This window comes from Amborella trichopoda, chromosome 13, assembly GCF_054954075.1.
Source record: "Amborella trichopoda isolate Santa Cruz 75 chromosome 13, AtrichopodaSantaCruz75HAP2 v2.0, whole genome shotgun sequence".
Taxonomy (NCBI): domain Eukaryota; kingdom Viridiplantae; phylum Streptophyta; class Magnoliopsida; order Amborellales; family Amborellaceae; genus Amborella; species Amborella trichopoda.
In genome coordinates, this window is record NC_142348.1 from 22,557,501 (window position 1) to 22,585,083 (window position 27,583).

A 27,583-nucleotide genomic window follows, 5' to 3' on the forward strand; every position below is an offset into this window, starting at 1 on the left:
TGTTGATAAATCTATTTTTCAGATGGATTTTAAGACTTAAATAAATAAATTTTAAAAATTAAAATTAATAAATCTAATAAGAAAATATTTAGACCATTAGTTTGTATTATTTTATATTTATCTTTAAAATGGATGCTTTAAACATTCTGAACCGCATATGTAGAAATGTTGTCCAATCCATATGAAACAATTTTCCACATGTTATTTATGGAGACGTAGTAATTAAAAAAGGAAAGGGTTTCTACGAGTCATGGGACTCATAGGGACTCATATATAGAGATGAGTCATCTCTTAAAAATACATTTTTGAGATAAATTTTAGACCTAATTTTTAAGGAATATATAACCTTTAACATGGATATCATGAATTTATTAGAAAAACAAATTTTAAAAGCTGAAACAGATAATTTTATGGATGAAATATTTAGACCATTGGTTATAACTTTTTTCGAGAGAAACTACCCATATGAATCCATCTTTAAGATAGATGTTTTATGCCTCTGGGAATACAAATTTAAGAATTTGTCCCCTGGTGCATACAACAAGTTTCCAATCTGAAGATGGTGACACCTCAAACAAAAAAAAATTTGAGAAAAAGAAAAAAGAATAGAAATCTGGAAATGATGCGGTCCCTTCCACATACACATAGAAGGGACCTACAATGGTACTCTTGTAGGTGTCCAACATACTTGAATTTCCTGGATTACAAGACTGATTTATTTGATATAAATTTCAGGAGAAAAAAAATGAGTTCCTTCGCCTAAATTTCACAATCAAAAGTGAACTAAGTTGAAAGTTCATTTCTTTGATATAAATTTCAAGAAAAAAAAATGAGTTCCTTCGCCTAGATTTCACAATCAAAAGTGGACTAAGTTAAAAGCTTAAATTATATCTTAGCTCGTTTTCCCTTAAGAGTCAAATTTTTTTTTTTGTTTAATTCAGATGTAGTGCGGTTCTCATACTTCCAAGCATATTGCTTTATTGTTGGTTGGTCCTTTTTGTTCCCCGTCTAATGACCTTTTTTATTTGAGCGACTAGGCTGGTAGAGCATGATAGCTTTCTTATGATCCACCGGTTAAGAAGTTTGGATTTATCTTTTGTCATAATGATGAGTTAGAAGTTAAAAGAGTTCTTAAGAAAATTCATTGGAAAGTAATCCATTTTTTTAACTACAAAAAAGTGTTTGCTTAAGTTTAATAGTAATTTTTTGTAACTACATCTCTGAGGGAAGAAGACGCAATCCGTTTGGCGCAGTGTTTGCTTAAGTTTAATAGTAATTTTTTGTGGACATTTTCTAGCTTCTTGAATACCATGGCACCGAAAAAACTCCTACCATTTAGACTGGTTGTTAAGAAGGGAACCCTTCAACAGAGCAGTAGAGACCGCCTCTTACTAATCTTGAACATGAAGAAGAAATGCAAACAGAGAATCCTAGTAATGCTATTGTGGACCCTCAACAAGTTCAAACTATGGTGGCGATGGATGGTTCTATTGAGGAAGCATTGATGATTCCCCCGTTAAATGTTTTCCCAGCTGAGAACCTAGAGTTGATTTCTTTTAAGGATGACAAGTTCTCTCATCTGATGGTGATGAATATGAGGATTTTGAAAGTATCCTTGGGGACATGGGAGTGACTTTCAATGCTCTGAATAGACAGGTTGCAGATGCTTTATGAGGAAAGGTCTAGAGGGCCAAGGAGGAAGAAGAAGTAAGGTGGGAGACAAGGTCATCGAGACTCCTGCTGAGAAGACAAAAGCTGAGGGCAAAGGGATTGCCAAGAGTATTCCCAACCTACAAGATCATCGCCTAGCCTTGCAGCTCAAAAAATGGATCAAGGTGGTGGTGGTTTGATCATCCTAAGTGATGACAGTGTAATGGAACCCGTAGAATCATGTACCTCCATATCCGCTGGGAAGGTGAGGAGCTTGTCGAAAATGGAGCTACTTATGCACCAAAATGAAGCTAATAAGTTGGAATGTTCGGGGCCTCGATGAGTTGCATCGTAAGAAGGACGTAAAGCTTCTTGTCCATAAATATAAGTTGATGTTTTGTTATTGCATGAAACTAAATTACCAAATCCGTCTCTTTTTATTGTTAAGGAGATTTGGATTTTGGGTTTGTTATTTTTTGTGGGGCGGATTATGTCGGTGCCTGTGGGGGTTTATGGATTGTGTGGGATCCTAATGTTTCATGTTGTCCTAACATCATTACAAATACTTGTTTTGTGGGAGTTATTTTGGAAGGTCATTGTTCTTCTTATATGCGGTTGTTGATCAATGCTTTTAGAAGTGTGAGGGTCGCCTCTAAGTCATTGATATACTTAGACTATATGCCTCATGTGATTATGTGTTGGATAGGGTTAAGAGAACTAAAAGGAAATAAGAACCCCAATATCTAAGTATAATAACCCTACATGGGATGGTCATGACTCATAGGGAATGAGTCCACACTCTGATACGAGAACAACTTGTGGCATTTGCACTCACAATTGCGCAAGAAGCCACTCTTCTAAGTGTAATTATCCAACTAGGAAGAGCTGGTACACATGTGCAGGGACCCTATATATTATTGTTTCTATGTCCCCAGGAGCGCACCTGTAATTCACTCACACCTAAAAGTATTGGAAAATTGATTGGGATGACATTGATAAACCATATTATGCGCCCTTACCAGAGCCTTTGGATTATAGGCTTGTTACGTCATTCCAAGTGAATGGACCATCATCCCGAACTAGCGCAGTGCAGTACTCTGATACTAAAATTTCAACCCATAGATATCATTTACCTCTTGTCCAATTTTGTTTTGATATCAAAATAAGTATTTTTTTTATATGAAAAATGATTTTGAGATTTTGGAGAAATTTTGGCAATTTTTAAAATTTTTTTGGAGCAAGAATATGAGGTTTTTTAATTTATTTGGGGTATATTTCAATCAAGGAAAGCTAGTGGAGGCCACACGTACTATCCAAGTGGCTATAAGGTGACACAGGGTACCTCATGGGACCGACATGCCTTTAACATAAAACCCCCTTAGATGTCTTTCCTTGGAATTTGTGTGTTTTATAATAAGGAGTTTTATATAGTTTAAATGAAAAATAGTTCTATTACTTAAGTGAGTAATTTTGTCACACGCTTTAGATGGCACTCATGTAGTTTTTTTTCACATGTGTCTAGGGTTGAGGATACATCATGAAATTTTGGCTTAGGCCTTAAGTCTTGGATGATAATCATAGTATAAATCACAGTTTGGTGTGGCATCATCTATTGGCTAAGGTCAGGTGAAATTTTTGAAATGGCTTCATTTCCTTTTGAGCAAATATAGATATGGCCATTTGAGTTCTTTACGGTGTCTAGCCCACTTGATGCTCCATACTTAAGGTGATCCCCATAGCCTCTACTCTTTTATTTTTAGAGTATTTCTTCTGTCTTTTTATTGCTGTAAATTTGTGATTACAATAAAAATTTTCTCCTTTTATGCTCGAGTGTTTGTGATCTTTGATTACCTTGTAAAACTATGCATCCACACCACGTAATGTGCATAGTCTAGTTTTCAATCTTGAATTTAGACACCACTTTCTCTACCATTTTGTTAATCTAATTTCTCTTAGAATTATATGAGATATTTCATGCATACTAGCAAGCATTTAGTGATTCTTTGAATGTCCCATCACAGTCATTTGATCCTAAAGCATTTCCCTTGTGAATCAATACTTGTTTTCTCTTGTCTATGGTCATATACTCCCATACATCATAAGATGTCTATGCTCATTGTTTTTATCAACATTATCATCAAAAGTACATTTATGTCTCTCATTTTGAAGCTAATAAAGTGGTTAATAATTGAGCATAAGCTTGCCGTCACATAAGTGAAACAAGTCCTTTGTATCACAGTCCGTGCTGTCATACATGGGACAAAATTAAGACCCCAAAAGGTCTGCTTATGTGATCTTGGCACAAAGGGTTTGACAATTGGCTTCCCCTTGATACTTTTCACTTATTTGCTGTAATTTTGAGTTTTTAAATGTTTTGTGGTATAGAGAGTTGATCATGTAATGTTTGGAGTTGGTTTATATTGTTTAGAAAATTATATGTGCACAATGTTGTCAGATTCTCTTCGGAGTCGTCTTCGATTTGGTGAGAAAATGAAGCAATTCAGTGCTTTAGCCGATCGGGGGAAGACTTCAAATATTTTTAATTTAATAAATAAATAAGATATATATTTAAAATAAATAAAAATAATGAAAAAATAAAAATTTCAAAAAAATGAAAAAATAAAAAATATTTTTATATAGATATTTCTTTGCTTAGGCCGAAGAGGCCAAGCTTCAGCAAAATCGGCTTGAATCATACCCAAATTTGATTGAAGCGGCCCAAATCTAACTGAAACGACAGTACCAAGCTTCACTTCACTTCGGTCTGGTCGCTCTGAAAAATGTGCAACATTAATTTCAAATGTTTAAAAAAAACATCATGACTCCTAATGAACTACCAGAGAGCAAACACATTCGAGGTCAAATTCACCCATGTATTCCATATCATAGAAATACAGGCTTTACCTATCATACTGAGAGCGGAAGAGTTCCATAGGCTTGAACCTATGTTACAATTTACATCAGCCTGAAAGCTAGATTCGGGCCTTGAAGTCTATACATATGATTCTAGGAAAGGAAAATATACAAACACACATCAAATAAGTCAATACCAAGGCCATCATGAGCCTATATACCTGACTTTATGCAGAGGTATCATATGGATGGTCTGCTCCTTCGATATCAAGCTTATCGTGAGTCTAAATTTAATAGCTTCTCTCTCTCTCTATCAGATTATTGCAATGTAGCAGCAACAACAGTAGTATCAATGGGCTGATCCTTAACTTACTGAAAAATACAATCACTCTCTTCTATCTCTCTCAATCATGCAAATATCATCAAAGAGTGTTTATGTCTCAGTCTCTCACTGAGCTGAACTGATCCAATCCGGTCAATCCAAGGAAATTGAAGTCCTTTCCTCATCAAGAATTGAGGTTTATATAATCCTTCAATAGTTGATAAGCATAAAAGCTTATCATGTTTATCCATTCGTTTATCACATGCCTTTATCTTTTATAATTGAGCCATAGACGATAACCATGTATCTTTGTTTGAATGTGAATGCTCTCATAGATGGCTTTGTTGATAACTACATGCTTGGTCAATGTTCATCTTATTTGACATTTGAATTCGAATTCAAAGCTCTAAGATTTCAGCAGGAACATCGTGTAAGAAAAATAAGGGATTTTGTTATTCGTATCCATCGTCGATTAAGTTGTTGCAGCCAAGTTCTACCATGTCTGCATATTTCTTCTACCGCTTCTTGGTGATGAACCCTTTGGTCATGAAATTTGGAGAGATTGTAGAGAACCCAGAGACGAACCCAATGATCCAAGTTTCGCTTCAAATAGATTATATATGAGAGAGATATCGTTCAACAAAGTGGACCCTTTGCTGCTAGAAATTACGCCAGTAGGATTAGTGATTTGCGGGCTCAACCGCTCCTACCTCAAGAATTAATATAATGTCGCACCTTTTAATGGTGATAAAGCATTAAGTCAGGAATCTAATGGTCATGGGTCAGCATTAATTCAAGAATCTAATGGTCCTGGACCCATGACAAAACTCCTCGTATATAGAGAGAAACCTCAACTTTGATGACCGGAGGTCATCCTGGCTTTGACAGACAGCGTATAAGGCCCTTGATTGTCAATGAATACAGATGAGGAGTTAAACCATTTCTGAATACTGTGAAACTTTACGGTGAGGGATATAATGCCTTAATTATGAATCCTTGAAAGTCTCGACTTCATCCCAAACATAAAATTTGGGGTGTCGGTCAAGGCATATCTTGACCATTAAATGAATACGGGTGCTAGGGTTAAGTCAACTCCGAATGATGCCCATTTTGTATAATTCTTGGACTTAAAGGCATATGAAACCTCATGAATCACATTTGCAAGGATGCACCTCATTGTGATATCAAATGATGAGGCTTTCCTTAGGCTCCATCCATCAAACACTTTATCCTTGGCCAACGATGGATTCAAAGAGACTTATCGCATCTCACCAAACTCCTCCAGTATCATTCAGAGAGGTGTATATGGGCCATTGGATTGTATATGTATCTCATAATTTGTCTCAAATTGATATGATTTCATGGTCTCTTATCATCGATCATTAGTCACGATGCACATGTGTGACCGATGATGGATTAGGAAGCTTATCATTCTGTATCAAATTTATCATTCTGTATCAAATTATTTCACCTATCATATGGAGAAGCATATATGGGCCTTAGGAGCATATATATCCTAAAACTCTTCTCACGTTTGAGATGGTAAAGGTATCTTCTATCATCAATTGTTAGTCAAGGAGAACACTAGACCAACGTCAGATTGGATAGTGTCATACCACATCAAATTCCTTTAATATCTTATGAAGACACATGTATGAACCTTAGGAGTATATGTATCCTAGAATTTGTCTCACATTGATATGGTTTGACTCCTCTCGTTATCATTAGTCATAAGTCATGATATATATGAGTTGACTGATGAACAATACTGTAAAGGCATCTTGGAGCCTTCATATGATGAGTCTTGGGAATATCATATCTTCATATCGTTGTATCATATCAGGGTTGTATCTTTGGAAATATCTTCAAAGATCACGCTTAATATCTTATCGACTGTCCGTCAAGACATCTATCTGACACCAGTTAAGCACTTGTTTTATAATTACACCTTCAATTCATTATGCGTCTGGTTAAAATGTATTTATTTTGTATGGTGACTAAAAACACAGCCAACAAAACCGCCCCAAATGTTACATGTGTGGGAGAATCCCAAAAGGTGTGTGACATCAGGTGATTTGGTGGTTTACCGACATCGATTATCCCTTTCATCATGGTCATGCATACATGCCTCGTTTTCCTCAAGAATTCCTTTAATCTAAGAGTCTTGAATTAATGGCGGAACATACTCATCAAATCGTCATTTCTCAACACATTATCATCAGTATCCCTTATTTCCAAGAGATCACTCCTTCGGCTTCCATGTGAGTGCCTATAAATATCGGTTAGCCATGAGAACTCTACTCACATCACATCATAAGTTCTCCAAACCCAAACTTCCCTCGTCAGCTATCCATCTCTCTAAATCCCGACCTTCTTGCTGCTATTAAGGGTAGTAGGGATCATATAATAGACATTCCCCTAGCCGTTATGGCAGCAAAGGGTAGTCACAGCCAATCTTCCCACTTTTGGGTTGTTGGCATATCCTCATCTTCTTCAGAAGACTTTGAAGAAGGGGCCCATGAGGCAGCCTCAAAGGGAATGCTTAAAAAAAACCCAACCCAAATCAAGCAACTCGCCTACAAAAGCTAGTGAAAAAGCTTTGACCTGTGACTAAACTCATATCATGAGCACTGGTTGTCAGACAAAGCCTTAACATTAGTTGTCGGTCAAAGCTTTAGGATGAATATATCTGAAATAAGTCCAAGGTTGGACTTATGACCTAAGCCATATCATGAGCATTAGTCGTTGGTCAAAAACCTCTGACAAATATATCTGGAATCAATCCGAGGTTTAGACCTATGACTTGAGCCATACAAGGGGTATTAGTCGTCAATCAAAGCCAAAGACAATATATATATATATATATATATATATATATATATATATATATATATATAAGAAATGAGTCTAAGGTCGGATCTTCGACTTAAGCCATATGGTGGGCAATTGTCATTGGTCATACTCTTAGACCAATATGAGAAGTGAGCCTAAGGTCGAACCTTCAACATCCGCTATAACAGGCATCAGGCGTTGGTCAGAGTCTTAGACCAATATATGAGAAATGGATCTAAGGTTGAACCTTTGAATTAAGCCATGACAAACATCAATCATCCATCAAAACCTTAGGCAATATATGAGATATGAGCTTAAGGTCGAACCTTCGACTTAAACCATAATAGGCATGAGCCGTCGATTAGAGTTTTAGACCAATATATGAGAAATTGATCTAAGATCAAACCTTCGAATTAAGCCATGATAAGCACCAGTCACTTGTCAGAGTCTTAGCCTAATATATGAGAAATGCACCTAAGGTCGGACTTTCTACTTAAGCCATGACATGCATGAACTATCGGTCAATGAGTCTAAGGTCAAACCTTTGACTTAAGCCTTAACATGCATGAACTATCGGTCAAAATCTCAGACCAATATATAAATGGAACTAAGGTTGAGCCTTCAGCTTAAGCCATGACAGGCATCAGTCGTCAATCGGAACCTTGGTAATATATGAGATACGAGTCTAAGGTCGAACCTTCAACTTAAGCCATAACAGGCATGAGCCATCGATTAGAGTCTTAGACCAACATATGAGAAATGGATATAAGATCGAACCTTCAACTTAAGCCATGACAAACATTAATGATCTGTCAGAGTCTTAACCCAATATATGAGAAATGTAAGGTCAGACTTTCGACTTAAAGTCATGACAGGCATCGATAGTTGGTCAGAGCCTTAGACCAATATGAATGATATGCAGATGAGTTCCGATTAATTGATACTCTTTTATCCTATTTTAGATGTCATGTGTCCCAAGAAATTCCTGAAGGAAGGAGATGATTGGTGGGAAAAGTGCACCAGAGTTGAATTAGCTCGTCATAGACCCGTATACCAAGCTGACGGCAATGTCAATGAATATCTAAGATGGCCCCTTTCTATCAATTATTTGATCGAACCTCTTGGCCTTGGCAAGTTTAGCAAGGATTATCATCCGGGTCTTCCTCCATAAAGCCTCCTTCTCCATTATGCGCATAAAATTGTCGTTAAAAATAGAATATTTCCTATACTTGCACATCTAAAACAAGGATATGCTTTATATATATATATATATATATATATATATATATATATATATATATATATATATATATATATATATATATATATATATGTGTGTGTGTGTGTGTGTGTGTGTGTGTGTGTGTGTGTGTGTGTAATATATACATATATATATTACACATATCCAACGATATATATATATATATATATGTGTGTGTGTGTGTGTGTGTGTTTGTGTGTGTGTGTGTGTGTGTGTGTGTTTTACATATATATCTGTGTAATATATATATATATATATATATATATATATATATATATATATATATATATCGTTGGATATGCACATAAAATTGTCGTTGGATATGTTTTAGATATATATATGTGTAATATATGTTATATATATATATATATATATATATATATATATGTGTGTATGTGTGTGTGTGTGTGTGTGTGTATATGTAATATATATATGTTTTAGATATATATATGTGTAATATATGTATATATATGTGTAATATATATATGTGTAATATATATATCGTTGGAGATGTGATATCTAAAACAAGGAAATTAATACCAAAGAAAAGAAAAAAAAGGAAAATATCTCCTTATCCCCTATTTTTAACTTTCATATCTCATGAGATTCAAGAAATGAAAATATTGCTTGTTAGCAAAATGCCTTCATCTTTTCTATTTTACAATCCCTTGGACCCCTTTAACCATAAAATTTTGACCCAAACAAACACTAAAATGACGCCCTATTTAAACTACGTCACTCTCTCTCTAAAACTCATCTCTCTCTCTTCGCTTCTCGGTGAGTTTACCAGTCAAGGGGTTTAGCTTGAGCTCGAACACGAGCATAATTCTTATGTGTGAAAGAGAGATGGAGTTTGGGTTTTAGAGAGATGGAGTTTTAGAGAGAGAAAGGTGAAGTTTGAGTTTTAGGAAGAGAGATGGAGTTTTGAGTGTGAGAGAGAGAGACAGAGTTTGGGTTTTAGAGAGAAATTAACTTTTGAGAGAGAGACATTCGATGATTTAAGCGAGAGATGGAGTTTTAGAGAGAGAAAGAGATAGAATCATTTCATAAGTTATTGAGGCCAATAATACATGGTCAAAAGGGTTTAGGAGGTTGGAAGATAAAAAAGATGAAGTCATTTTGCTTACAAGTAATATTTTCAATTCTTGGGTCTAATGAGATATAAAAGTTAAAAATAGAAAATTAGAGGATATTATCCCAAAAAAAAAAAATACACTCTCTATGTGCCTAAAAAGAATAGAATCCCAAGATTGCATTGGAACCATCCAATTTTTGGAGGATATGATCTAGATGTTAAAGAACTCAAAATCTACAATTTTTTTATTTGAAAATAATTATAATTTGAAAATAATCATTTAACTATAATTAGATGGAATGCAAAATTTCAAATCAAATGCAAAAAAAATTCTTTAAAATAAATGTTTCACCCGATGGAGTAAATGTATAGTATGCTCCTGAACATACACAATGCAAGGAGAGAGAGAGAGAGAGAGTGTTGGCATGTGGGCCTTTAAAGAGTAGTTACTACATTACATTATTAGAAATAATCATCAACATTTAACCTCTATCGATGCAGAAAAAGCACTGGTTATAGTTGTGAAAATTAGATTTGCACAAAAATCAAGGGAAAAATGATTGGAGTTTGTTATGTCATGATAGTCAAGGCCCGTCAGTGAGATGTTTAGGGCTAGCAATGGATCGGGCCAGCCCATTGCCAGCCCAGCCCGGCATTGCCAAGACTGGGTCAAAGGGATATTGGCTCAAGCCAAGATAGGTCACATAGACTATTTAAAAAAAAAAAGAAAAAAAAAAAAGAAGTCTTTAAGGAGAAACATCAAGCCTGGCATGGTCTGGCCCCGGTAGACTCGGCCCTTGAGCCACAGTGACCTGGTCCTCAGGCCATATTTTGTGGCTCGCAGCCTACCTCTTTTGGAATCAGGCCGGACTGTGTGACCCATTGCCAACCCTCTTAGTTAACCGCTCGCCACAAAGAACCTTTAAGAATAAGGATTCTATACAATGAAACTATTAAACTTTAGTATAATGAGGTCACAATTACTTATAACCATCCGATGTTAAACTTGATAGCTTGAGGGTGTCACAAAGTTCGAAAAATTTTATGAACCTAGAGCTCGGTCAATGAATTAAATATACCACCGAATTTTACATCTAATGGTCAAGATTATTTGTGACCACCATGTACCAAAGGTAAATGGTCTCATTGTATACTTTCCCTTGAAAATATAGTAGTTTTGCAAGTACATTCATTAAGAAGCCTTTGGTTATCAAAAACGCTAGATTTACGGTAGGAAAAGTGTTTCGTGCATCAGGGGACGCATGTCATATGCGCCCCCTTGATGCATCAAACATCCATCTCAAAAATATCATATTTTATTTTTAAAAGTTATTCTTTTTTTAGATTCATATTCACCGTGATGGAGATTCTCAACTACTAAAATTTTGGATCTAGAATCCATCTCGAAGATGAGATGGATTTTGGAGGGAGGACTTATATAAATAGATGAGTCGGGGGACCGTCATTTATGGTTTCACATACATACAGTTACTAAAATTCAATCCCCAAATGCCCATCACATTCCAAGAACCTGTTGAAAAGCTAAAAAACTTCTTGTTCTTAGACAAGTTTCAGTAGGGAATACCTTCTTTCAAGTATCATGCAATGGGTGTGGAATATTTTCCTTTTGAGTATTGTACAATTGTCCATCTTTAAAGTGAGATCAGAAAATGAATTCAGAAAAATGAATGCAGAAAATAATTATCAGATTAAATTATAATATACAATGTCATGGCTAATACATGAAGAGACAAATAAATAGATGGAAATGGACAGATGGATGGATTGATAGACAGACAAATAGATAGATAGATAGATAGATAGATAGAGGGATAACAAGGGAGTATTGCAAATTAATTGTTATACACAGCAACTTCAAGTGAAGATCAAAGCAAATATTGAATGAATCAGCGACCTCTTTTGGTTTTATTTCTTTCCTCCTACCTCTGCAACTCGTAAGGCAATGAAAGGTCGGTTCTTCTTCTTTTACACCAATCTCCTATTGGAATTCGACTTTTGATCCTTCAAGCTGATAATACATAGGCAAATTTATAATGTTAACTAGTGCAAATGAAAACCTTTAATCAGGCAAACAAAGGAAAAATGACATTGTTGAGATGGATTTGCGAGAGAGAGAGAGAGAGAGAGAGAGAGAGAGAGAGAGAGAAAGAGATGTTTAGGACTCCTCAGATTAAACCACAAGAGAGCATTAAGTTTGATGATGCATATGATATTAGACACCGATAAGGTGGGGGGGTGGGGAGAGATATTTAAAACTTCAGAATAATAACGCCAGTAGGGGGGGGTGTTGGGGGTGGGGATAGATATAAAACTTTAGATTAATATGGTGGGGGGGGGGGGGGGGGGGGGGGGGGGGGGGGGGAAAGCGACCATCCCTTGTTCTTCAGTGCTCTCAACTGGATTAGCATTTGAAAGTGATCTAGTAAGGATAGCTCCCTATCATGTCTGGATCACATCTTTCAAATGCCTTTTCCATTTCTCCATTGCTCAGACATTGCATCAGCTAGAGTTAGCACAACCATTGAAAAGTTCTTCAAGTTCAAAACAATTGGGATATTGGCATTGCTCACCCAAGATGAAGAGCAAGATCCAACTTTATTTGAAGCTGAGTAAAGAGATCATGAAATCCAAGGCTGTAAAATAACTATTAGAACCCCTTTCCCATGTGTGTGCATGAAAGGTAACAGGTAGATTTGTTGATTTTGCTTTTTTCTTCAGAGATGAGATTGGGTTCATTTGATCATTTAATTTTTTTAGTTATCTTCGGTAAATAAGTCCCTTTATGTTATAGAGAACTGAGGGATAGAGTTGGAATTTAATTTGAGAAGATGAAGGGCTAAGATTTAATAGTGACTAGGGTTTCTTATGGGGAAAGTGACTTAAGGTTACTTTTATAAATATGTAAGAAGGAAAACAAAACTAGAAGTATTGAATTTTGGGTCTCATAAAAGATTTTTTTATGTTTTATTTTCCTTCTCTGATTTTCCTAAATCATGTTGTAATATGCAATGCACTCTCATGACTCATGTTACAAAAAAATCATACAATCTTCGAAGGAATATTCATCATGGGAAAACAATGGTATATACATGGTCAAGGGAAATTATGACATAACCCAATACATTGTAGAAATCCCCATTCACCCTCCACTAAAGCCATGGATAATGATGGAGGAACAGTGGCAACCACCCTCAGGTGAGTGGCTCCACGTCAATCTCTATCACTGTCCATCACTTCAATGTATATGGAAGATCCAACATGACCGGGGTTTTACCATACTGCAGTGGATTAGAATATACTTTGCCCATGGTAAAACAAATGTAACTAACTACATATTTATCAATCCATATAAACCCCAGAATGGGTCCTTTCACAACTTTATAGTGATTCAACTTAGCAACATATTTTAACAGGAATGTTCAACAAACCCCTTTTCTGCTCACCTCGTTATTTTCCGCTTGACCCTTCAGTGGCTGACAATGTAAGCTCTTGCGGAAATTGTCATGAACAGTATCAATGATCACAAAAGAGGAATGCTTTGCACGACGTAAGGTATCAAACTGTAAATGATTATCTACACAGAAGCCTAAGAAGGCTTGTGGTGTATACAATATTTCACTTTGCAAAATACCATCTTTGTCCTTGGTACTTGAAGGAGGATCATTCATCTCAACCTGCAAGGAGTTAATATGTGGTGTTAATATAGCCAAAAGCATAGCGATCAAAAAGCTAAATGAAGCTGTAAATAGAATTTAGTAAGGGTAAATATAACCTAATAAAATGGAAATGGGTAAAGCAATGTCGATTGGATCATCAACCTCCATTGATGGGATGGAGAGTGATGGAGAGAAGTAAGGTTTCCATGTCAGTTCAAGTGAACCCAACACACACTCCATCATGGCCCATCTTTCAAAGTGGTTTGCAATGACCCAATGGACCATGATTTTTATATAGTCCACCATACTATACAGTCACATTTAAGAAATCTATAAAATATTAAAAGTTGAAATGCGCATAAGATAATCCATGTATGATGAAATTTAGATGAGACTTCATGTCCAATTGCTCTACTTATAGGAGAAAAGGAATGCCTTCCCCTTCTGTTACAGGGAATTCGATTCTTGCAATCAACATTTTGTTCGGCCTCATAACAACTTCAAGATAAACAAAAAATTAGTTAACATTTTCATCATTTAAAAGTTAAAAACTGCTTTTGATTCAAATAGATATTGCATCGCATACTGACCGAATTAAAAGGTGAAATTATAAGTTCTTTAAAATATCCACTATAGTGCATTTTTGCAATTAAATTCTATGGCATTCATTCAGTTTACGAAAGCTTTTCTTTTCTATTCTTAATAAAACATAGATGATATGATTTTCCAGAATCATGCGAGTTTATCTTAAGACCAACATTTGAAAGACATAATTCACTTAGAAGGGTAAATTGTAAAAAATCATTCACTATATCAAAATAAGCACTTACTTCTCACAAAGATAAAAATTTTCACACAACATACAAACCCGGAGCTTCCTAGATAATTCAAATTCACCACAGTACTTGCATGCATGCTGCATGTGAACCACAATAAAATCCTCCCTCTTCTGACGAATGGAATCTCCAAGCTGGCAAAGGAAATACAATGTAAATTAGCATTACATTCAATAAGATGAACAAACTAACAAAGAAAGAACCACACAAACCCTTAAAAGGTGGAAAGAATGTTAAAGATCCCAAGAAAATGGCAAGTTAACTAATTAATGATGTTATCTTTGTAAAAAAGTGGCATCTGAGGACAAATGTGGTTTTTTGACAAGTGGTCAAGAATGTTTAATATATAACAGTTCAAGTAGCAAAAAAAAAAAAGAATGGTTTTGAAAGATATAGCTAAAAGAAAATTGGTCCGTACTTTCTGTGTCAAGAGTGCTTCCTTTGCAGTATCATTCGCAACAATAGCTTGGGTTGAATATTTTGTAGCCACTTTTGAAGGTGGTCTTTTTCCACTCTTTTGTCATTTTTCACCATCTTCTTTATCAATATTAGCAATAATACAATCTTCCCTTCTAGAAAAGTAATCCCCATCAAAATATGGCACAAAAGTCAAGGTCACCTTTGCCTTCTTTTCACTAGTACGCACAAAGAATTGTTCATACATAAGTATGCTCCAGTACAATATCTTCATCTGTAGCCTTTTGTATCGTATCAAGATACCTAAGAAACAAACAACTAGTTATACTCCAGCTCATTATAAGTTCCCCTCTAAGACAGAGTACTTTAAACCTCAAAAATTGGCATTTCTTGTTAGCAAATTGGCATTTATAGTAATGACTGGATGCAGAAGAAAATAAGAATACACGGGCTCACACACGCACACATGCACCCACTGCAAGAAAGAGAGAGCTCACCACTGACGTAGTCTATCCAACTTTGGATATATTATATTTCCACACAGTCATACACACCCTCACACTCACACTCACACTCACACTCATAGATATATATATTACACATATATGTGTGTTGTGTCCCTCAAAATGTTTCAGGGGTACTTTGGTTAATTTTTGTTTCACGAATTATTATTTTTATATTTTTATTAGGTGGGCTCACTAAGATGTACACATGCTCCAATTTTCAGAGCATTCTGATTTGTAGAAAAAAATTGAAAAATGAAATACTACCAAACAATCGTGACTGTGCGATTAACTTTGGACGGTGATAGGGGTAGGCGAAATCACTGTTCATTTTCACCTATAAGCATTCAGAATAATTTTTCTCATATCAATATACATATATATATATTTATGTGTGTGTGTGTGTGTGTGTGTGTGTGTGTGTGTGTGTGTGGTATAAAAATTAGTGTACATATATGCTAATAATTGTATAAATATACAATAAGTGTTTACACGATCATGTACATCAATGTATATATATTAGTGCATTATATATATGCAGTTATAAACTTTACTCGTACACACATATCAGTATATATATATCGTATATATACAGCCTTCACATACACATATGGATATATTTTTTACACACTTATAATTGTATATATAGCTTATAACTAATTTATTGTGTGGTTATATGCATCAGTATATATATATACACTAAAAGCAATGGTATGTATTGCTATACATCAATATATACAAAAATTGTTTTAATAACTGTATGTACATTAATGTATATGACCATATATACAATTATTATCAGTTTATACAGTTATTAGTGTATATGTACCCAGATTTGTATACTACACACACACACACACACACACACACACACACATATATATATATATACTAGACATATATGCGTGTTGTGTATGAACTGATGTATGTATATTTACGATATGTATATATACTCATATGTTTTTTTGTATATATATATACTGATATGTGCACACACATGCACCTTTACGTATTGATAAGTTCATACAAACATTTCTATATTGATTGATATATATGACTATATTGACACTGATTATCATTTGATACAGTTATTAGTGTATATGTATATATGTGTAAAGTTTTTATATATACAGTAATATATAAGATCATGTATATACTTATTATCAGTGATATATACTGTTATTAGCGCAATTTGTGTACATATTGATGTATGCAATACATTAGTTATCAGTGATAGGTACATATATGTTGTGTATGTATATACTAATACATGCATTCTATATACAATGATATATATGACCATATAAACGATATGTATATACAGATATATATATGTGTATACTGATGTATTTATGAGTGTATATATATGGCCATATAAACAATATATATGAGTAGTTTATATATGTCTATATAGTGTGTATATATATATGATATGTATATACTGATATATTTATGCGTGTATATATAAACTTGTTATTAGTTATATATACATTGATATGCACACGCACACGCACACGCAACCTTTCGCATTGATAGTGCATACATACATTTCTATATACATTGATATATAGGACCATATAGACAGGTTTTATCAGTTTATACAGTTTTTAACGTATATGTACACTGATATGTATATACGTACACTCATATGTATATGTATAAAGGTTTTATATAAACATTATTGCATAAGACCACATATATACTAATTATCAGTGATATATAAAGTTATTAGCATATGTTTTGTATGTATTGATGTATAACAATATATACCATTGTTTTTAATATATATATATATATATATATATATATATATATATATATATATATATGTATATATATATATATATATATATGTATATATATATATATATATATATATATATATATATATATATATATATATATATATATATATATATATATATATACATATATATATATATATATATATATATATATATATTGATGCATGAACCATACAATACATTAGTTATTAGCAATCTATACAATTATTAGTGTATACAAACTACATTGATACGCGTGTGTGTGATGTTTGTATATATACATATGTGTGTTTGGGTAAAGTGCATAACTATATATATATATATATATATATATATATATATATATATATATATATATATATATATATATATAGTGCACTAATATATACATTTCTATATACACTGATGTTTATGACCATATATATACACTTATTATTTGTTTATATAGTTGCTTGCTATCATTTATATACAATTATCAATGTATATATACATTGATATGTGTACGCACATGCACCCTAACGCGTTGATAAGTGTATATATATTGTGTATGTATACACTAATTAATATACGTATTTTATATACATTAGATGATATATGTGCACGTATCAACGTGTAAGGGTGCATGTGCGTGCACGTAGCAATGTATATATACATTGATAATTGTATATAACTGATAGCAATCAATTGTATACATACACGCATAAACATATGAGTATATACATATCGTATATATACACACATCACGTCATACATAACATGCATATATGTGTAGTATATATATCTGTGAGTGTGAGTGTGAGTGTGAGAGTGTGTGTGTGAGTGTGAGTGTGAGTGTGTGTTTGTGTGTGTAAGTGAGTGTATGGCAATTGTGTGAGTGTGTATAGTATATAAATCAGTGGACATATATGTTAATATATGTATAAAATGATAATAAGTGCATATATAGTCATATACTTCAATGTATATAGAAATACATATATTAGTGCAATGTATATATACAGTTATGCATTTTACACATACACACATATCAGTTTATACACATCGTATATATACAGACATCACGCACACACACACACATAGCGTTGTATTTTTTACACACTAATAACTGTATATATAGCAGATAACTTATGTATTGTGTTGTAATATGCATCAGTATAACTAATGTATATCAAATAACTAATGTATTATATGATTATATATAGTGAAAAAAATGGTATATATTGCTTTGCATCAATACGTACAGAAATTATGCGGATCACTGTATATATCACTGATCATAAGTATATACATGGTCTTATACATTAGTTTAAATATATATCATCTAGACATATGCACATGAGTGTGTGTATAAACATATCAGCGTCTATATAAACTAATAACTGTATAAACTAGTGTATTATATGATCATATATATCACTGTAAATAGAAATGTATTTATGCACTATCAATGCGTAAAGGTGCATGTGCGCATGTATTTCAATGTATATATGCATTGATAATTGTATATAACTGATAGCAAGCATACACACATGCATAAATATATCAATATATACATATCGTATATAAACACACATCAGTCTATACACAATACGCATATATGTGTAACATATATTTCTGTGATTGTGAGTGTGAGTGTGAGTGAGTATGAGAGTGTGAGTGTGAGTGTGGGTGTGAGTGTGAGCGTGAGTGTTAGTATGAGTGTGTGTGTGTCTGTAGTATATAAATCAGTGTACACATACGTTAATAACTTTATAAACTGATAATAAGTGTATATATGGTCATATACCGCAATGTATAAAAAATTGTATATATTGGTGCACTATATATAGACAATTATTTACTTTACATACAAACATATCAATATATATACATCGTATAGATACAGACATCACACACGCACACACATATCATTATATTTTTTGTACACTAATAACTGTATATATAGCTGATAACTAATGTGTAGTACAATTATATACATCAGTATATATATATATATATATATATATATATATATATATATATATATATACACTGAAAGCATTGATATATATTGCTATATATCAATATGTACACAAATTGTGCTAATAATTGTATTTATCACTGATAATAAGTATATACATGGTCTTATACATTAGTCTGTATATAAACCTTTTGTACATATACATATGAGTGTGCGTGTATATATATATATATATATATATATATATATATATTAATGTACATATACGCTAATAATCGTATAAACTAATAATAGATGTCTACATAGTCATATATATCAGTATGTTAAGAAATGTATGTATGCACTATCAATGCGTAAGAGTGCACGTGCTGCGCATATCAGTGTATAAATAATTGATAGCAAGTTTATACATACATGCATAAACGTATTAGTATATACATATCGTATATATCTATACACTGCATATATATAAACTGATAATAAGGGTTTATATGGTTAAATACATTAGTGTATATAGAATGCATGTATTAGTGTATACATATACAATATATATGCACTTATCAACGCGTAATGCTACTTGTGCATGCGCATGCCGGTGTATATAAACATTGATAGTTGTATATAACTGATAGCAAGCAAACTATATACATGCAAGCATAAACCTATCAGTATATACATATCGTATATATAGACACATCAGTCTATACACAAAATGCATATATGTATAATATATATATATATGCATATCTGTGAGCATTAGTGTGAGTGTAAGTGTGAGTGTGTGTGGGTGAGTGTGAATGTGTGTGTGTGTGTGTGAGTGAATGTGTGTGTCAGTGTAAGAGTTTGTGTGAGAGTGAGTGTGAGTGTGAGTGTGAGTTTGAGTGAGTGTGTGTGTAGTATATATATCAGTGTGAGTGTGTGTACAGTATATAAATCAGTGTTCGTATACGTTAATAATTGTATAAACTGATAATACGTGTATATTTGGTCATATACATCGATGTAACTAGAAATGTATATATTAGTGCGTTGTATATATACAGTTATGCACTTTACACACACATATAAGGATAACACATCATATATATATATATATTCATCACGCACACACATACACACATAGCAATGTATTTTATACACACTAATAACTATATATATAGTTGATAACTAATGTATTGAAAGGCTATATGCATCAGTATATATATATACACTGAACACAATGGTATATATTGCTAGCCATCAATACGTACACCAATTGTGTTAATAATTGTATATATCATTAATAATAAGTATATATGCAGTCTTATACATTAGTGTATATATAAACCGTTTGTACATATGTATTTGAGTGTGCGTATATACATATCAGTGTACATATACGCTAATAATTGTATATGAATACAGAGTAAATTGAAATATATGAAATGAATAAGGGTGCATATGTATGAGCATATCAATGTATATATAAATGATAACAAGTTATACATACACCCATAACTATATCAATATATATATATCATATATATATACACACTGTATATATATATCATCAGCAAATGCGTATCTATATGATCATATATATCACTGTATATAGAATGCATCTATTAGTGTACACATACACAGTATAGAAGCAATTATCAACGCGTAAGGGTGCACGTGCGTGTATATACCAGTGTATATATACTTTGATAATTGTATAAAACTGACAGCAAGCAATTATAACATACACGCATAAACATATCAGTACATACATATTGTATATATACACACATAAGTCTATACACAACACACATATATGTGTAATATATATATCTATGAGTGTGAGTGTGTGTGTGTGTGTGTGACTGTGTGAATGTGAGTTTATGTGAGTGTAAGTGTGAGTGTGAGTGTGAGTGTGAGTGTGAGTGTGTGTGTTTGTGAGTGAGTGTGTTTGTGTGTCTATGTGTGTGTGAGTCTGGGTGTGAGTGTGTGGGTGTGTGTGTATGTTTTAGTATATAAATTAGTATACATATACGTTAATAATTGTAAAAACTAATAATAAGTGTATATATGGTCAATAAATCAATGTATATAGAAATGTATACATTAGTTCACGGTTTACATACAGTTATGCCCTTTATACATATACGCATATCAGTATATACACATCGTATATATACAAACACCACGTACACACACACATATCAATGTATTTTTCCACATTAATAACTGTATATATAGTTGATAACTAATGTATTGTATGGTTATATGCATCAATATATATATATATATACACACACACTGATAGCAAATTTATACATATATGCATAAACATATAAGCATATACATATCGTATATATAGACATTGTAGATATATATATATATATATATATATTGTTAATAAGGATCTATATGGTCATATATATCAGTGTATATCGAATACACGTATTACTGTAAACATACACAATATATATGCACTTATCAATACGTAAAGGTGCATGTGCATACGCATATAACTGTATTTATACAGTAATAATTGTATATAACTAATAGGTAGCAACTATATACATATACGCATAAATATATCAGTATATACATATTGTACATATACGCACCAGTCTATACACAACACACATATGTGTGTAGTATATATATATGTGAGTGTAAGTGAAAGTGTGTATACATACACAGTACATTGACACTTATCAATGCGTAAGGGTGCATGTGCATGCACGTAACAGTGTGCATACATTGATAATTGTACATAACAACAGATACAAAGCAATTGTATACATACAGACATAAACATATCAGTTTATACATATCATATAAGTACATACACAACACGCATATATGTGCAGTATATATATCTGAGTGTGAGTGTGAGTGTGAATGTGTATGTGTGTGTGTGTGTGTAAGTGTGAGTGTGAGTGTAAATGTGAGTATGAGTGTATGTGTGAGTGAGTGTGTGTGTGAGTGTGAGTGTGAGTGTAAGTGTGTGTGTAGTATATAAATCAGGGTACATATACGTTGATAATTATATAAACTGATAATAAGTGTATATACAGTAATATAGATCAATGTATAATGAAAGGTTAAATGCATCAGTATATATATATATACACTGAAAACAATGGTATATAATGTTATACAACAATACGTACAAAATTTGTACTAATAACTGTATATATAACTGATATTAATTATATACATGGTCTTAGACATTAGTGTATATAAAAACCGTTTATACATTTGCATATGAGTGTGCGCATATATATATCAGTGTACATGTACGCTATTAACCATATAAATTGATAATAGGTATCTATATGGTCATATATATCAGTGTAAGTAGAAATTTATGTATGCACTATCTATGCGTCTGGGTGCAAGTGCATGCGCATGTCAGTAGATATATAATTGATAGCAAGTTCATACATACACGTATAAACATATTAGTATATATATATTATATATATATATATACACCCTGTATATATATATAAACCACTAATAAAGGTCTACATGATCATTATATTAGTGTATGTAGAATGTATGTATTAGTGTATACATATACAGTACAAAAGCACTTATCAATACATAAGGGTGCATGTGCGTGCGCATATCCATATATATATATTGATAATTATATATAACTGATAGGAAGCAACTGTTTGCTACACGCATAAACATATTAGTATATACCTATCATATATATACACGCATCAGTCCATACACAACGTGCATATATGTGTAGTATAAATATCTATGAGTACGAGTGTGAATGTGAGTGCGCGAGTGTGAGTGTGAGTGCAAGTGCGAGTGTGTGAGTGTGTATTTTTTACACACTAATAACTATATGTACAACTGATAACAAATGTGTTGTATGGTTCTATGCATCAGTATATATATATATATATATATACATTGAAACCAATGGTATATATTACTTTACATCAATATGTTTTCAAATTGTGCTATTAACTGTATATATCACTGATAATAAGTATATACATGGTCTTATACATTAGTGTAGATATAAACCCTTTAAACAAATGCATATGAATGTGCGTTTATACATATCAGTATACATAGACGCCAATAACAGTAAAAAAGTTTGGGTAAAAAATAACAACAAAAATTGATAATAAGTGACTATATGGTCAAATATATCAATGCATATACAAATGTATGTACGCAGTATCAATGCGTAAGGGTGCATGTGCATGCGCATATCGGTGTATATATAACTGAAAGCAAGTTTATACATACACGCATGAACATATCATATCAATATATACGTATCATATATATACACATTGTATATATATATATATATATATATATATATATATATATATATAAAACAGCTAATTAGTGTCTATATGATCACGTATTTCAGTGTATATAGAATGCATGTATTAGTGTATACATACAAAGTATATATGCACTTATCAACGAGTTAGGGTGCATGTGCATGCTCATAGTAGTGAATATATACATTCATAATTGTATATAACTGATAGAAGGTAACTATATACATGCGCGCATAAACATATCAATTTATACATATCGTATAAATACTCACAATAGTCCATATATAACACGCACATATGTGTACTATATATATCTGGGAGTGTGAGTGTGTGTGTGTGAGGTGTGTGTGTGTGTGTGAGTGTGTGTGAGTGTGAATGTGAGTGTGTGTGTGAGTGTGTGTGAGTGTGTGTGTGTGTGAGTATGAGTGTGAGTGTGAGTGTGTGTGTGTGTGAGTATGAGTATCAGTGTGAGTGCATGTGTGTAGCATATAAATCAGTGTACATATACGTTCATAACTGTTTAAACTGATAAATAGTGTATATATGGTTATACACATCAATGTATGTAAAAAACTATATATTAGTGCAGTGTATATAAAAAGTTCTGCACTTTACAAATACACACCTATCAGTATATACACATCGTATAGATACATATATCACAAACACATAGACACATATCAATGTATTTTATACATACTAATAACTAATGTATTGTATGATTATATGCATCAGTAACAGTATATATTGCTATACATCAATACGTAAACAAATTGTGCTAATAACTGTATATATCACTGATAATAAGTATATACATGGTCTTATATATTAGTGTATATATAAACCCTTTAAACATATAAATATGAGTGTTCGTATATACATATCAGTGTACATATACGCTAATAACTGTAAAAACTGATAAAATGTATCCATATGGTCATTTATATCTGTGTATATAGAAATATATGTAAGCACTATCAATGCGTAAGGGTGCATGTATGTGTGCATATCAGTGTATATATAACTGATAGCAAGTTTATACATAAACGTATAAGCATATCAGTATATGCCTATCGTATATATACACACTATATATAAATATAAATTGCTAATAAGTACATCGAATGCATGTGCGTGCACATATGCGTGCGTATATTCTTCGATTATTGTATAAAACTGAAAGCAAGCAACTGTATATATAATATATACATATCGTATATATATGTATATATACACACATCAGTCCATACACAACACACATATGTGTAATATATATATCTGTGAGTGTGAGTGTGAGTGTGAGAGTGGATGTGAGTGTGTGTGAGTGCGAGCATGAGTGCGAGTGTGAGTGTGAGTGTGTGTATATGTGGGTGTAGTATATAACTCAGTATACATATATAACTTCATAACTGTATATGCACTAATCAACGCGTAAGGGTGTATGTGCATGTGCATATCAGTGTATATATATTAATAATTGTAAATAACTGATAACAAGCAACTGTATACATAAACGCTTAAATATATCAATATATACATATCATATATATACACACATCTGTCCATACACAACATGCATATATATGTAATATATATATATATCTGTGAGTGTGAGTGTGATGTGAATGTGTGTGTGAGTGAGAGTATTAGTGCACATGTGTGTGTACGGGTATATGGATGTAGTATATAAATCAGTGTACATATCATATATATACACACATCAGTCCATACACAACACGCATATATATGTAATAAATATATCAGTGAGTGTGTGTAACTGTGAGTGCGAGTGCGAGTGCGAGTGCGAGTGCGAGTGTGAGTGTGAGAGTGAGTGTGAGAGTGAGTGTGAGTGTGAGTGTGAGTGTGTGTGTGTGCGTGGGTGTAATATATAAATCAGTGTACATATATGTCCATAACTGTATATATACAGTTATGCATTTCACATATACACATATATCGGTATATACACATTGTCTATACAGACATCACACACACACATCAATGTACTTTTTACACACTAATAACAATATATATAGATGATACCTAATGTATACATGCACGCATAAACATATCAGTAGATACATATCGTACATATACAAATATCAAAATACATAACAAGCATATATGTGTAGTATATATATAATTATGTGTATGACCATATATACACTTATAATCAGTTTATACAGTTATTAATGTATATGTACATATATATATATATATATATACTACACATATATGCGTGTTGTGTATGGACTGATGTGGGTATATTTACGATATGTTTATGCGTGTATGTATACACTTGCTTGCTATCAGTTATATACAATTATACATGTATATATACACTGATGCTCATGTAGATGCACCCTTACTTATTGATAAGTAAATATATACTGTGTATATAAGTATGTATAATACATGTATTCTATATACACTGATATATATGACAATATAGATACTTATTAGCAGTTTATATTTATATACTGTATTTAATATACGATATGTACATACTGATATATTTATTCGTGTATGTATACACTTGCCATCAGTTACGTAAACAGTGTTTATATATTCGATATGTATATACTGATATATTTAAGCGTGTATGTATATACTAGCTATCAGTTGCATATAACCCGATGTGCACACGCATATGCATCATTATGCATTGATAAGTTCATACATACATTACATATACACTGATATATATGACCTTATAGACACTTATTATCAATTTATCAGTTATTAGCTTATATGTACACTGATATATATGTACGCACACTCATACGCATATGTATAATATATAAGACCATGTATTAACTTAATATCAGTGATACATACAATTATTAAAACAATTTGTGTACATACTGATGTATAACAATGCATACCATTGCTTTCAATGTATATATATATATATACTGATGCATATAACTATATAATATATTAGTTGTGTGAGCGTGAGTATAAGTGTGAGTATGAGCGAGTGTGTATATGTTTGTGAGTGAGTGAGTATGTCTATGTGAGAGTGTGTGTGTGTGTGTGTGTGAGTGAGTGTGTCTGTGAGTGTGAGTGTGACTGTGTCTGTGAGTAACATATAAGTTAATAACAATATAAACTGATAATAAGCGTATATATGGTCATATACATCAATGTATATAGAAATGTATATATTAGTACACTGTATATATACAGTTATGCAGTTTATACATACACACATATCAATATATACATATCATATGTATACAGACATAACGCTCACACACTCACTTATAACAATGTATTTTTAACACACAAATAACTGTATATAAAGCTGATAACTAATGTTATGTAACGATAATTGCATCAGTAAATAAATATACACCGAAAACATTGGTATACATCGTTATACATCAATACGTACACAAATTGTGCTAATAACTGTATATAACACTGACAATAAGTATTTACATGGTTTTATACATTAGTGTATATATAAATCCTGTATACATATCCATATGAGTGCATATCAGTGCACATATACGCTAATAACTGTATAAATTGATAATAAGAGTCTACATGGTCATATATATCAATGTAAATAGAAATGTATGTATGCACTATCAATGCTAAAAGGTGCATGTGCGTGTGCATAACAATGTATATAACTGATAACAAGTTTATACATACACGAAGAAACATATCAGTATATACATATCGTATATATACACACACACTATATATATATATATATATATATATATATATATATATATATATATATATATATAAACAGTTAATGAGTGTCTATATGGTCATATATATCAGTATAGATAGAATGCATGTATTAGTGTATACATACACAGTTATGCACTTATCAACTCGTAAGTGCATGTACGTGCACATACCAGTGTACATATACATTGATAAATGTACTTAAAAGATACAAAACAACTATATACATACATGCATAAACATATAAGTATATACATATCGTATATATACACACATCAGTCCATACACAATACACATATATGTATAGAATATATATCTGTGAGTGTGAGTGTATGGATGTGTGTGTGAGTGAGTGTGTGACTAAGTGTGAGTGAGTGTGAGTGTGAGGGTGTGAGTGAGTGTGTTTAGTA

The 27,583-nt window shown here is 32.4% G+C and overlaps 1 long non-coding RNA gene across 1 annotated transcript; it reads right to left on the reverse strand.

The window, feature by feature from the left end:
* Window positions 1-11,686: 11,686 nt before the first annotated feature.
* On the reverse strand, window positions 11,687-14,615 carry LOC148779085 (uncharacterized). The gene is made up of 3 exons (XR_016048222.1): window positions 14,501-14,615; window positions 13,458-14,168; window positions 11,687-12,022 (listed from the first exon to the last, which is right to left on the reverse strand). It is a non-coding gene; the product is annotated as an uncharacterized LOC148779085 (long non-coding RNA).
* Between the last annotated feature and the right edge of the window lie 12,968 nt (window positions 14,616-27,583).